Consider the following 12,070-nt stretch of genomic DNA (forward strand, 5'->3'; position numbering starts at 1 on the left):
GGTGATGTATGGAGCTGGAGTGGGTGATGTATGGAGCTGGAGAGGGTGATGTATGGAGCCGGAGAGGGTGATGTATGGATCTGGAGAGGGTGATGTATGGAGCCAGAGAGGGTGACATATGGAGCTGGAGAGGGTGATGTATGGAGCCGGAGAGGGTGACGTATGGAGCTGGAGAGGGTGATGTATGGAGCCAGAGAGGGTGATGTATGGAGCCGGAGAGGGTGATGTATGGAGCCGGAGAGGGTGATGTATGGATCTGGAGAGGGTGATGTATGGAGCCAGAGAGGGTGACATATGGAGCTGGAGAGGGTGATGTATGGAGCCGGAGAGGGTGACGTATGGAGCTGGAGAGGGTGATGTATGGAGCCAGAGAGGGTGATGTATGGAGCTGGAGAGGGTGATGTATGGAGCTGAGACGGTGATGTATGGAGCTGGAGAGGGTGATGTATGGAGCCAGAGAGGGTGACATATGGAGCTGGAGAGGGTGATGTATGGAGCCGGAGAGGGTGACGTATGGAGCTGGAGAGGGTGATGTATGGAGCTGAGACGGTGATGTATGGAGCTGGAGAGGGTGATGTATGGATCTGGAGAGGGTGATGTATGGAGCCAGAGAGGGTGACATATGGAGCTGGAGAGGGTGATGTATGGAGCTGGAGAGGGTGATGTATGGAGCTGGAGAGGGTGATGTATGGATCTGGAGAGGGTGATGTATGGAGCCGGAGAGGGTGATGTATGGATCTGGAGAGGGTGATGTATGGAGCCAGAGAGGGTGACATATGGAGCTGGAGAGGGTGATGTATGGAGCCGGAGAGGGTGACGTATGGAGCTGGAGAGGGTGATGTATTGAGCTGGAGAGGGTGATGTATGGATCTGGAGAGGGTGATGTATGGAGCTGGAGAGGGTGATGTATGGAGCCGGAGAGGGTGATGTATAGAGCCGGAGAGGGTAATGTATGGAGCTGGAGAGGGTGACGTATGAAGCTGGAGAGAGTGATGTATGGATCTGGAGAGAGTGATGTATGGAGCTGGAGAGAGTGATATATGGAGCTGGAGACGGTGATGTATGGAGCTGGAGAGAGTGATGTATGGAGGCAGAGAGGGGGATGTATGGAGCTGGAGAGAGTGATGTATGGAGCTGGAGAGGGTGATGTATGGAGCCAGAGAGGGTGATGTATGGAGCTGGAGAGGGTGATGTATGGAGCTGGAGAGGGTGATGTATGGAGCCGGAGAGGGTGATGTATGGAGCTGGAGTGGGTGATGTATGGAGCTGGAGAGTGTGATGTATGGAGCTGGAGAGGGTGATGTATGGATCTGGAGAGGGTGATGTATGGAGCCAGAGAGGGTGACATATGGAGCTGGAGAGGGTGATGTATGGAGCTGGAGAGGGTGATGTATGGAGCCAGAGAGGGTGACATATGGAGCTGGAGAGGGTGATGTATGGAGCCGGAGAGGGTGACGTATGGAGCTGGAGAGGGTGATGTATGGAGCCGGAGAGGGTGACGTATGGAGCTGGAGAGGGTGATGTATGGAGCTCGAGAGAGTGATGGATGGAGCTGGAGTGGGTGATGTATGCAGCCGGAGAGGGTGATGTATGGATCTGGAGAGAGTGATGTATGGATCTGGAGAGGGTGATGTATGGAGCCGGAGAGAGTGATGTATGGAGCTGGAGAGGGTGATGTATGGAGCTGGAGAGGGTGATGTATGGAGCTGGAGAGGATGATGTATGGAGCTGGAGAGGGTGATGTATGGAGCTGGAGAGGGTGATGTATGGATCTGGAGAGGGTGATGTATGGAGCTGGAGAGGGTGATGTATGGATCTGGAGAGGGTGATGTATGGAGCCGGAGAGGGTGACATATGGAGCTGGAGAGGGTGATGTATGGAGCCGGAGAGGGTGACGTATGGAGCTGGAGAGGGTGATGTATGGAGCCGGAGAGGGTGATGTATGGGGCTGGAGTGGGTGATGTATGGAGCTGGAGAGGGTGATGTATGGAACTGGAGAGAGTGATGTATGGAGCCGGAGAGGGTGATGTATGGAGCTGGAGTGGGTGATGTATGGAGCTGGAGAGGGTGATGTATGGAGCTGAGAGGGTGATGTATGGAGCTGGAGAGGGTGATGTATGGAGCTGGAGAGGGTGATGTATGGAGCCGGAGAGGGTGATGTATGGAGCTGGAGAGGGTGATGTATGGAGCTGGAGAGGGTGATGTATGGAGCCAGAGAGGGTGATGTATGGAGCTGGAGAGGGTGATGTATGGAGCTGGAGAGGGTGATGTATGGAGCTGGAGAGGGTGATGTATGGAGCCAGAGAGGGTGATGTATGGAGCTGGAGAGGGTGATGTATGGAGCTGGAGAGGGTGACGTATGGAGCCGGAGAGGGTGATGTATGGAGCTGGAGAGGGTGATGTATGGAGCCGGAGAGGGTAATGTATGGAGCTGAGAGGGTGACGTATGGAGCTGGAGAGAGTGATGTATGGACCTGGAGAGAGTGATGTATGGAGCTGGAGAGAGTGATATATGGAGCTGGAGACGGTAATGTATGGAGCTGGAGTGGGTGATATATGGAGCTGGAGACGGTGATGTATGGATCTGGAGAGAGTGATGTATGGAGCTGGAGAGGGTGATGTATGGTGCCAGAGAGGGTGATATATGGAGCTGGAGAGGGTGATGTATGGAGCCGGAGAGAGTGATGTATGGAGCTGGAGAGGGTGATGTATGGTGCCAGAGAGGGTGATATATGGAGCTGGAGAGGGTGATGTATGGAGCCGGAGAGAGTGATGTATGGAGCCGGAGAGGGTGATGTATGGAGCTGGAGAGGGTGATGTATGGAGCTGGAGACGGTAATGTATGGAGCTGGAGTGGGTGATATATGGAGCTGGAGACGGTGATGTATGGATCTGGAGAGAGTGATGTATGGAGCTGGAGAGGGTGATGTATGGTGCCAGAGAGGGTGATATATGGAGCTGGAGAGGGTGATGTATGGAGCCGGAGAGAGTGATGTATGGAGCCAGAGAGGGTGATGTATGGAGCCGGAGAGGGTGATGTATGGAGCTGAGAGGGTGATGTATGGAGCTGGAGAGGGTGACGTACGGAGCTGGAGAGGGTGATGTATGGATCTGGAGAGAGTGATGTATGGAGGCAGAGAGGGGGATGTATGGAGCTGAGAGGGTGATGTATGGAGCTGGAGAGGGTGATGTATGGAGCTGGAGAGGGTGATGTATGGAGCCGGAGAGGGTGATGTATGGAGCAGGAGAGGGTAATGTATGGAGCTGAGAGGGTGATGTATGGAGCTGGAGAGGATCATGTATGGAGCCGGAGCGGGTGACGTATGGAGCTGGAGAGAGTGATGTATGGAGCTGGAGAGGATGATATATGGAGCTGGAGACGGTAATGTATAGAGCTGGAGTGGGTGATATATGGAGCTGGAGACGGTGATGTATGGATCTGGAGAGAGTGATGTATGGAGGCAGAGAGGGGGATGTATGGAGCTGGAGAGAGTGATGTATGGAGCTGGAGAGTGTGATGTATGGAGCTGGAGAGAGTGATGTATGGAGCTGGAGTGGGTGATGTATGGAGCTGGAGACGGTGATGTATGGATCTGGAGAGAGTGATGTATGGAGCTGGAGAGAGTGATATATGGAGCTGGAGACGGGGATGTATGGAGCTGGAGTGGGTGATATATGGAGCTGGAGACGGTGATGTATGGATCTGGAGAGAGTGATGTATGGAGGCAGAGAGGGGGATGTATGCAGCTGGAGAGAGTGATGTATGGAGCTGGAGAGGGTGATATATGGAGCTGGAGAGGGTAATTTATGGAGCCAGAGAGAGTGATGTATGGAGCTGAGAGGGTGATGTATGGAGCTGGAGAGGATCATGTATGGAGCCGGAGAGGGTGACGTATGGAGCTGGAGAGAGTGATGTATGGAGCCAGAGAGGGTGATGTATGGAGCTGAGAGGGTGATGTATGGAGCTGGAGAGGATCATGTATGGAGCCGGAGAGGGTGACGTATGGAGCTGGAGAGAGTGATGTATGGAGCCAGAGAGGGTGATGTATGGAGCTGGAGACGGTGATATATGGAGCTGGAGAGGATGATGTATGGAGCTGGAGAGAGTGATGTATGGAGCCAGAGAGGGTGATGTATGGAGCTGGAAAGGATGATGTATGGAGCTGGAGAGGGTGATGTATGGAGCTGGAGAGGATATATATGGAGCTGGAGACGGTGATGTATGGAGCTGGAGAGGGTGATGTATGGAGCCGGAGAGGGTAATGTATGGAGCCGGAGAGGGTGATGTATGGAGCTAGAGAGGGTGATGTATGGAGCCGGAGAGGGTGATGTATGGAGCTGGAGAGGGTGATGTATGGAGCTGGAGAGGGTGATGTATGGAGCCGGAGAGGGTGATGTATGGAGCTGGAGAGGGTGATGTATGGAGCCGGAGAGGGTGATGTATGGAGCCGGAGAGGGTAATGTATGGAGCTGAGAGGGTGACGTATGGAGCTGGAGAGAGTGATGTATGGATCTGGAGAGAGTGATATATGGAGCTGGAGACGGTAATGTATGGAGCTGGAGTGGGTGATATATGGAGCTGGAGACGGTGATGTATGGATCTGGAGAGAGTGATGTATGGAGGCAGAGAGGGGGATGTATGGAGCTGGAGAGAGTGATGTATGGAGCTGGAGAGGGTGATGTATGGAGCTGGAGAGGGTGATGTATGGAGCCGGAGAGAGTGATGTATGGAGCCGGAGAGGGTGATGTATGGAGCTGGAGAGGGTGATGTATGGTGCCAGAGAGAGTGATGTATGGAGCTGGAGAGGGTGATGTATGGAGCCGGAGAGGGTGATGTATGGAGCTGGAGAGAGTGATGTATGGAGCTGGAGAGGGTGATGTATGGTGCCAGAGAGGGTGATATATGGAGCTGGAGAGGGTGATGTATGGAGCCGGAGAGGGTGACGTATGGAGCTGGAGAGGGTGATGTATGGAGCTGGAGAGGGTGATGTATGGAGCTGGAGAGGGTGATGTATGGAGCCGGAGAGGGTGATGTATGGTGCCAGAGAGGGTGATATATGGAGCTGGAGAGGGTGATGTATGGAGCCGGAGAGAGTGATGTATGGAGCCGGAGAGGGTGATGTATGGAGCTGGAGAGGGTGATGTATGGAGCCGGAGAGGGTGATGTATGGTGCCAGAGAGGGTGATATATGGAGCTGGAGAGGGTGATGTATGGAGCCGGAGAGGGTGATATATGGAGCTGGAGAGGGTGATGTATGGAGCCGGAGAGGGTGATGTATGGAGCTGGAGAGAGTGATGTATGGAGCTGGAGAGGGTGATGTATGGAGCCAGAGAGGGTGATGTATGGAGCTGGAGAGGATGATGTATGGAGCCGGAGAGGGTGATGTATGGAGCCAGAGAGGGTGATGTATGGAGCTGGAGAGAGTGATGTATGGAGCTGGAGAGGGTGATGTATGGAGCCGGAGAGGGTGATGTATGGAGCTGGAGAGGGTGATGTATGGAGCCGGAGAGGGTGATGTATGGAGCCAGAGAGGGTGATGTATGGAGCTGGAGAGAGTGATGTATGGAGCCAGAGAGGGTGATATATGGAGCTGGAGAGGGTGATGTATGGAGCCGGAGAGAGTGATGTATGGAGCCGGAGAGGGTGATGTATGGAGCCGGAGAGGGTGACGTATGGAGCTGGAGAGGGTGATGTACGGAGCTGGAGAGGGTGATGTATGGAGCAGGAGAGGGTGATGTATGGAGCTGGAGAGGGTGATGTATGGAGCTGAGAGGGTGATGTATGGAGCTGGAGAGGGTGATGTATGGAGCTGGAGAGGGTGATGTATGGAGCTGGAGAGGGTGATGTATGGAGCAGGAGAGGGTGATGTATGGAGCTGAGAGGGTGATGTATGGAGCTGGAGAGGGTGATGTATGGAGCTGAGAGGGTGATGTATGGAGCTGGAGAGGGTGATGTATGGAGCTGGAGAGGGTGATGTATGGAGCTGGAGAGGGTGATGTATGGAGCTGGAGAGGGTGATGTATGGAGCTGAGAGGGTGATGTATGGAGCTGGAGAGGGTGATGTATGGAGCCGGAGAGGGTGATGTATGGAGCCGGAGAGGGTGATGTATGGGGCTGGAGAGGGTGATGTATGGAGCTGAGAGGGTGATGTATGGAGCTGGAGAGGGTGATGTATGGAGCTGGAGAGGGTGATGTATGGAGCTGGAGAGGGTGATGTATGGAGCTGAGAGGGTGATGTATGGAGCTGGAGAGGGTGATGTATGGAGCCGGAGAGGGTGACATATGGAGCTGGAGAGGGTGATGTATGGAGCCGGAGAGGGTGATGTATGGAGCTGGAGAGGGTGATGTATGGAGCTGGAGAGGGTGATGTATGGAGCCGGAGAGAGTGATGTATGGAGCTGGAGAGGGTGATGTATGGAGCTGGAGAGGGTGATGTATGGAGCCGGAGAGGGTGATGTATGGAGCCGGAGAGGGTGATGTATGGAGCTGGAGAGGGTGATGTATGGAGCAGGAGAGGGTAATGTATGGAGCTGAGAGGGTGATGTATGGAGCTGGAGAGGATCATGTATGGAGCCGGAGCGGGTGACGTATGGAGCTGGAGAGGGTGATGTATGGAGCTGGAGAGGATGATATATGGAGCTGGAGACGGTAATGTATGGAGCTGGAGTGGGTGATATATGGAGCTGGAGACGGTGATGTATGGATCTGGAGAGAGTGATGTATGGAGGCAGAGAGGGGGATGTATGGAGCTGGAGAGGGTAATTTATGGAGCCAGAGAGGGTGATGTATGGAGCCGGAGAGAGTGATGTATGGAGCTGGAGAAGGTGATGTATGGATCTGAGAGGGTGATATATGGGGCTGTAGAGAGTGATGTATGGAGCCAGAGAGGGTGATGTATGGAGCTGGAGAGGGTGATGTATGGAGCTGGAGAGGGTGATGTATGGAGCTGGAGAGGGTGATGTATGGAGCTGGAGAGGGTGATGTATGGAGCTGGAGAGGGTGATGTATGGAGCCGGAGAGGGTGATGTATGGATCTGGAGAAAGTGATGTATGGATCTGGAGAGGGTGATGTATGGAGCTGAGAGGGTGATGTATGGAGCTGGAGAGGGTGATGTATGGAGCTGGAGAGGATGATGTATGGAGCCGGAGAGGGTGATGTATGGAGCTGAGAGGGTGATGTATGGAGCTGGAGAGGGTGATGTATGGAGCTGCAGAGGGTGATGTATGGAGCTGGAGAGGGTGATGTATGGAGCTGCAGAGGGTGATGTATGGAGCCGGAGAGGGTGATGTATGGGGCTGGAGAGGGTGATGTATGGAGCTGGAGAGGGTGATGTATGGAGCCGGAGAGGGTGATGTATGGGGCTGGAGAGGGTGATGTATGGAGCTGGAGAGGGTGATGTATGGAGCTGGAGAGGGTGATGTATGGAGCCGGAGAGGGTGATGTATGGGGCTGGAGAGGGTGATGTATGGAGCTGGAGAGGGTGATGTATGGAGCCGGAGAGGGTGATGTATGGAGCCGGAGAGGGTGATGTATGGGGCTGGAGAGGGTGATGTATGGAGCTGGAGAGGGTGATGTATGGAGCTGGAGAGGGTGATGTATGGAGCTGGAGAGGGTGATGTATGGAGCTGGAGAGGGTGATGTATGGAGCTGAGAGGGTGATGTATGGAGCCGGAGCGATGGTAGAGTAAGGCTGAGTGATGTTGCGGACAGATACTGCATTGCCATTGGTCTGTGCCAGACCACCCTCGATACATCCTCAGATTGAAGTGTGTTGGTAAGTGACCTTGCTGAATGTAGCCGAATTCCCGTATTAAGCCAGTGCCATATCCCCTCACTATCCCTCTCCTCTACCCCCAAACCAGAATGGAGGAATGAGGCAGAGTTCAATCTCAGTCAGCTACTGCTGCATCTGCTTCCTGTCCCACCAACAGAGACATGAGGAGGGGATTTAGTGTATGCAGTCAGAGCTTTCCCACAGAGTGGAAGCAGGCCATTCAGCTCATCGGATCCACACTCACCCTGCAAAGAGCATCCCACCCAGACCCACCCCACTACCCTATAACTTGGCATTTCCTACGGCCAGTCCACCCTAACCTGCACATCCCTGGGCACTATGGGACAATTTCCCACGGCCAATCCACCCTAACCTGCACATCCCTGGGCACTATGGGACAATTTCCCAGGGCCAATCCACCCTAACCTGCACATCCCTGGGCACTATGGGACAATTTCCCAGGGCCAATCCACCCTAACCTGCACATCCCTGGACACTATGGGACAATTTCCCACGGCCAATCCACCCTAACCTGCACATCCCTGGACACTATGGGACAATTTCCCACGGCCAATCCACCCTAACCTGCACATCCCAGGGCACTATGGGACAATTTCCCACGGCCAATCCACCCTAACCTGCACATCCCTGGGCACTATGGGACAATTTCCCACGGCCAGTCCACCCTAACCTGCACATCCCTGGGCACTATGGGACACTTTCCCATGGCCAATCCACCCTAACCTGCACATCCCTGGGCACTATGGGACAATTTCCCATGGCCAATCCACCCTAACCTGCACATCCCTGGGCACTATGGGACAATTTCCCATGGCCAATCCACCCTAACCTGCACATCCCTGGACACTATGGGACAATTTCCCACGGCCAATCCACCCTAACCTGCACATCCCTGGGCTCTGTGGGACAATTTCCCACGGCCAACCCACCCTAACCTGCACATCCCTGGACAATATGGGACAATTTCACATGGCTGCTCCACCCTAACCTGCACGTCCTTTGGGTTGTGGGTGGCATATGGAGCACCTGGAGGAAACCCACACCGACATTGGGGGGGTGGGGTGGGGTGGGGTGGGGGGCGGGGGACAATGTGCAAACTCCACACAGACAGTTGCCTGAGGGTGGGATCGAACCCGGGTCCCTGGTGCTGGGAGGCAGCAGTGCTAACCACTGAATGGTTAGCAGGCCAGTGGGGAGGGAGTTGACCTGCGAGTCCTCAACATTGACTGTGGACCCCATGAAGTCTCACTGCACCAGGTTAAACACGGGCAGGGATTCATTCCCTCCCAGCCAGAATTGGAGTTTCCCAATTTGTCGCACCATGTTCCAGTTTGATGCAGACAGAGTTGATGTGTGAAACTGGTATGTTACAGAACCAGAGGCACCGGAGGCCACTCAGCCCATCAACACCGTGAGGACTCTCTGCAAGAGCTGCCCTTCATTCTAACACCCCAAGGCCAGGCCACCTTCTGGGACCTGGGACCTGAGGCTCTCTTCGTTCACCAGCTAACGGGTCTGAGCAGGACTTGGGAAAAGTTCCAGTGTACACTGCTGCATCCCACACCCGGAATCTGAGCCTCGCGAGCTGGCTCGCAGTCCCGAAAACAAGTCGCAATTGCAGAGTGACCTCCCCCATCCCCATTCTACTGTGACCCTCCCCCACCCCAGCAGCAGCATTATGAATGTTCCAGTGCTAAGCTGCAGTGTGACTAGCGACAGAAGGTCATCTCCGATTCCAGGGGAACCAACTGCGACCAGCGACAAACCCTGACCACTAGACGCAAAATCCAAAATGTACAACTTTCACATGTCACAGGAAAATGAACTTCTGTCTGCAACCATCAATGATCCCAGCATTTCCCTCTTCCATCACCAAACATTATCACTCAATAAAAAGGAGGCATTTGGAACACGATGATGGACGATAAACTCAAGGAGAGATTTCTCTTGAAAAATGTGTTTCAGGTGAAGGAAGTGGTAAACTGTTTTGAAAACGTATCTATTTTCTAAACTGGCAGCAGCACAGGAGCAGAGGCGTCATTTCACTTGTATGATGAAAGGAGCAATTCTTGTGACTACAGCTGTTTCTTTATTTAAAGACTAGATGGGCTGAATGGCCTGATGTAGGGATTTGATGACTCAAAGAACAGAGAAGAAATAATTGCAGCCATCATGCGAATTGTACTCGGTGCTCCGACAGACGGAAGGCAACTAGAATCCTTGTCTGAAGACGCCTTGTGGCAACTACAGCAGGACCTGAAGGACTTAGAATGTGCCTCACTGCAGTTCGATGAACCCATTGAGATGAAGGGCATGGATCAGCCCAATGTTTTTGTGCACGTGGTTTCTAAGGACATAACAACTAAAGAAAATCATCTCACCCTTAAAGAGAGAGCAAGGATATCTACAAGGAATTCAAAAGGTACGTGCTTGGGAGAGATGTTACAAACCAGAAATTGGTTTCCAGCACACCAGCCAGGCTTCGTGTCAATGCTGGCTTTGTCAGGTGTTGCAGAAATGTTACTGATTTTCCCTCTTTTATCCGTTTGTACTGTGTTACCCAGCACCAAGTGTTAGTGAGTAAAGTGATGGACTTTCCTAATAGCGTCATAGAGTCCTACAGCAGGGAAACAGACCAGTCAGCCCAACCAGTCTGTGCTGACCCTAAGCCCAAACTAAACTAGTCCCAGCTGCCTGCTCCTGGCCCATCTCCCTCCAACCCTTTCCTACCCAGGTCCTGATCCAAATGTACCCACACCCCCAACTCCCTCAGGCAGTTCACTCCACACACAGACCACCCTCTGGGTAAAAGATTTGCCCCTCATGTCTTTTTTAAATCTCTCTCCTCTCACCTTCAAAATGTGCACCCCCCCCCCCAGTCTTGAAATCCCACACGCTGGGGACAAGACACCTCCCATTAACCCTGTCTGTACCCCTCATGATTTTATAAACCGTTACAAGATCATCTCTCAACCTCCCGGCAACATCCTGGTGAATACCTTCTGAACACTGTCCAGCTCAATAATATCCTTCCTGTAAGGGGGAGACCAGGACAAAGTTGCTGTTAAGATTGTAAACTTGATTCGAACAAAAGCCCTTCAGCTCGGCTTGTTTCAATCCTGACCCCAGACTGACAGGAGGGTCGTGCGAAGAGTTTTACACCTGATCCCTGAGACTGTCACTTTCTGAAATCTATGAATGAAGCGCACAGTGAGCTATGAGTCAATGTGTGACTCCTTTACAATCGCAACGTGAAATCTGAATGAGCTGAACCACAGGGAAAGGGCAGGATCTTTAAAAAGCAAGACCAGGTGGGCATGTATTTCAAATTGGAATTGGGTCTGTGGTTCCCCCTCCCCCCACCTCCCCAGTTCAGTAAAACACCACAACACTTCCTGCCTCAGAATAAATTACTACAGAATACAAAGGCGAAGAGCACTGAAACTCCCAGAAAATCTCTGTGCACCCCCGAGGACGTTAGCAGAGGAATTTATTAGACAATTGAGTCACAGAGATGTACAGCACGGAAACAGACCCTTCGGTCCAACCCGTCCATACTGACCCAGATATCCCAATCCAATCTAGTCCCACCTGCCAGCACCCGGCCCATATCCCTCCAAACCCTTCCTATTCATATACCCATCCAAATGCCTCTTAAATGTTGCAATTGTACCAGCCTCCATCACTTCCTCTGGCAGCTCATTCCATACATGTACCACCCTCTGTGTGAAAAGGTTGCCCCTTAGGTCCCTTTTATATCTTTCCCCTCTCACCCCAAACCTGTGCCCTCTAGTTCTGGACTCCCTGACCCCAGGGAAAAGACTTTGTCTATTTACCCTATCCATGCCCCTCATGATTTTATAAACCTCTGTAAGGTCACCCCTCAGCCCCCGAAGCTCCAGGGAAAACAGCCCCAGCCTGTTCAGCCTCTCCCTGTAGCTCAAATCCTCCAACCCTGGCAACATCCTTGTAAATCGTTTCTGAACCCTTTCAAGTTTCACAATATCTTTGCGATAGGAAGGAGACCAGAATTGCATGCAATATTCCAACAGTGGCCTAACCAATGTCCTGTACAGCTGCAACATGACCTCCCAACTCCTGTACTCAATACTCTGACCAATAAAGGAAAGCATACCAAACACCTTCTTCACTATCCTATCTACCTGCGACTCCACTTTCAAGGAGCCATGAACCTGCACTTCAAGGTCTCTTTGTTCAGCAACACTCCCTAGGACCTTACCATTAAGTGTATAAGTCTGCTAAGATTTGCTTT

The sequence above is a fragment of the Chiloscyllium plagiosum genome, unplaced genomic scaffold, assembly GCF_037043375.1.
Source record: "Chiloscyllium plagiosum isolate Xiang-an unplaced genomic scaffold, Cpla_swu_hap1 HiC_scaffold_46, whole genome shotgun sequence".
Classification (NCBI taxonomy): Eukaryota; Metazoa; Chordata; class Chondrichthyes; order Orectolobiformes; family Hemiscylliidae; genus Chiloscyllium; species Chiloscyllium plagiosum.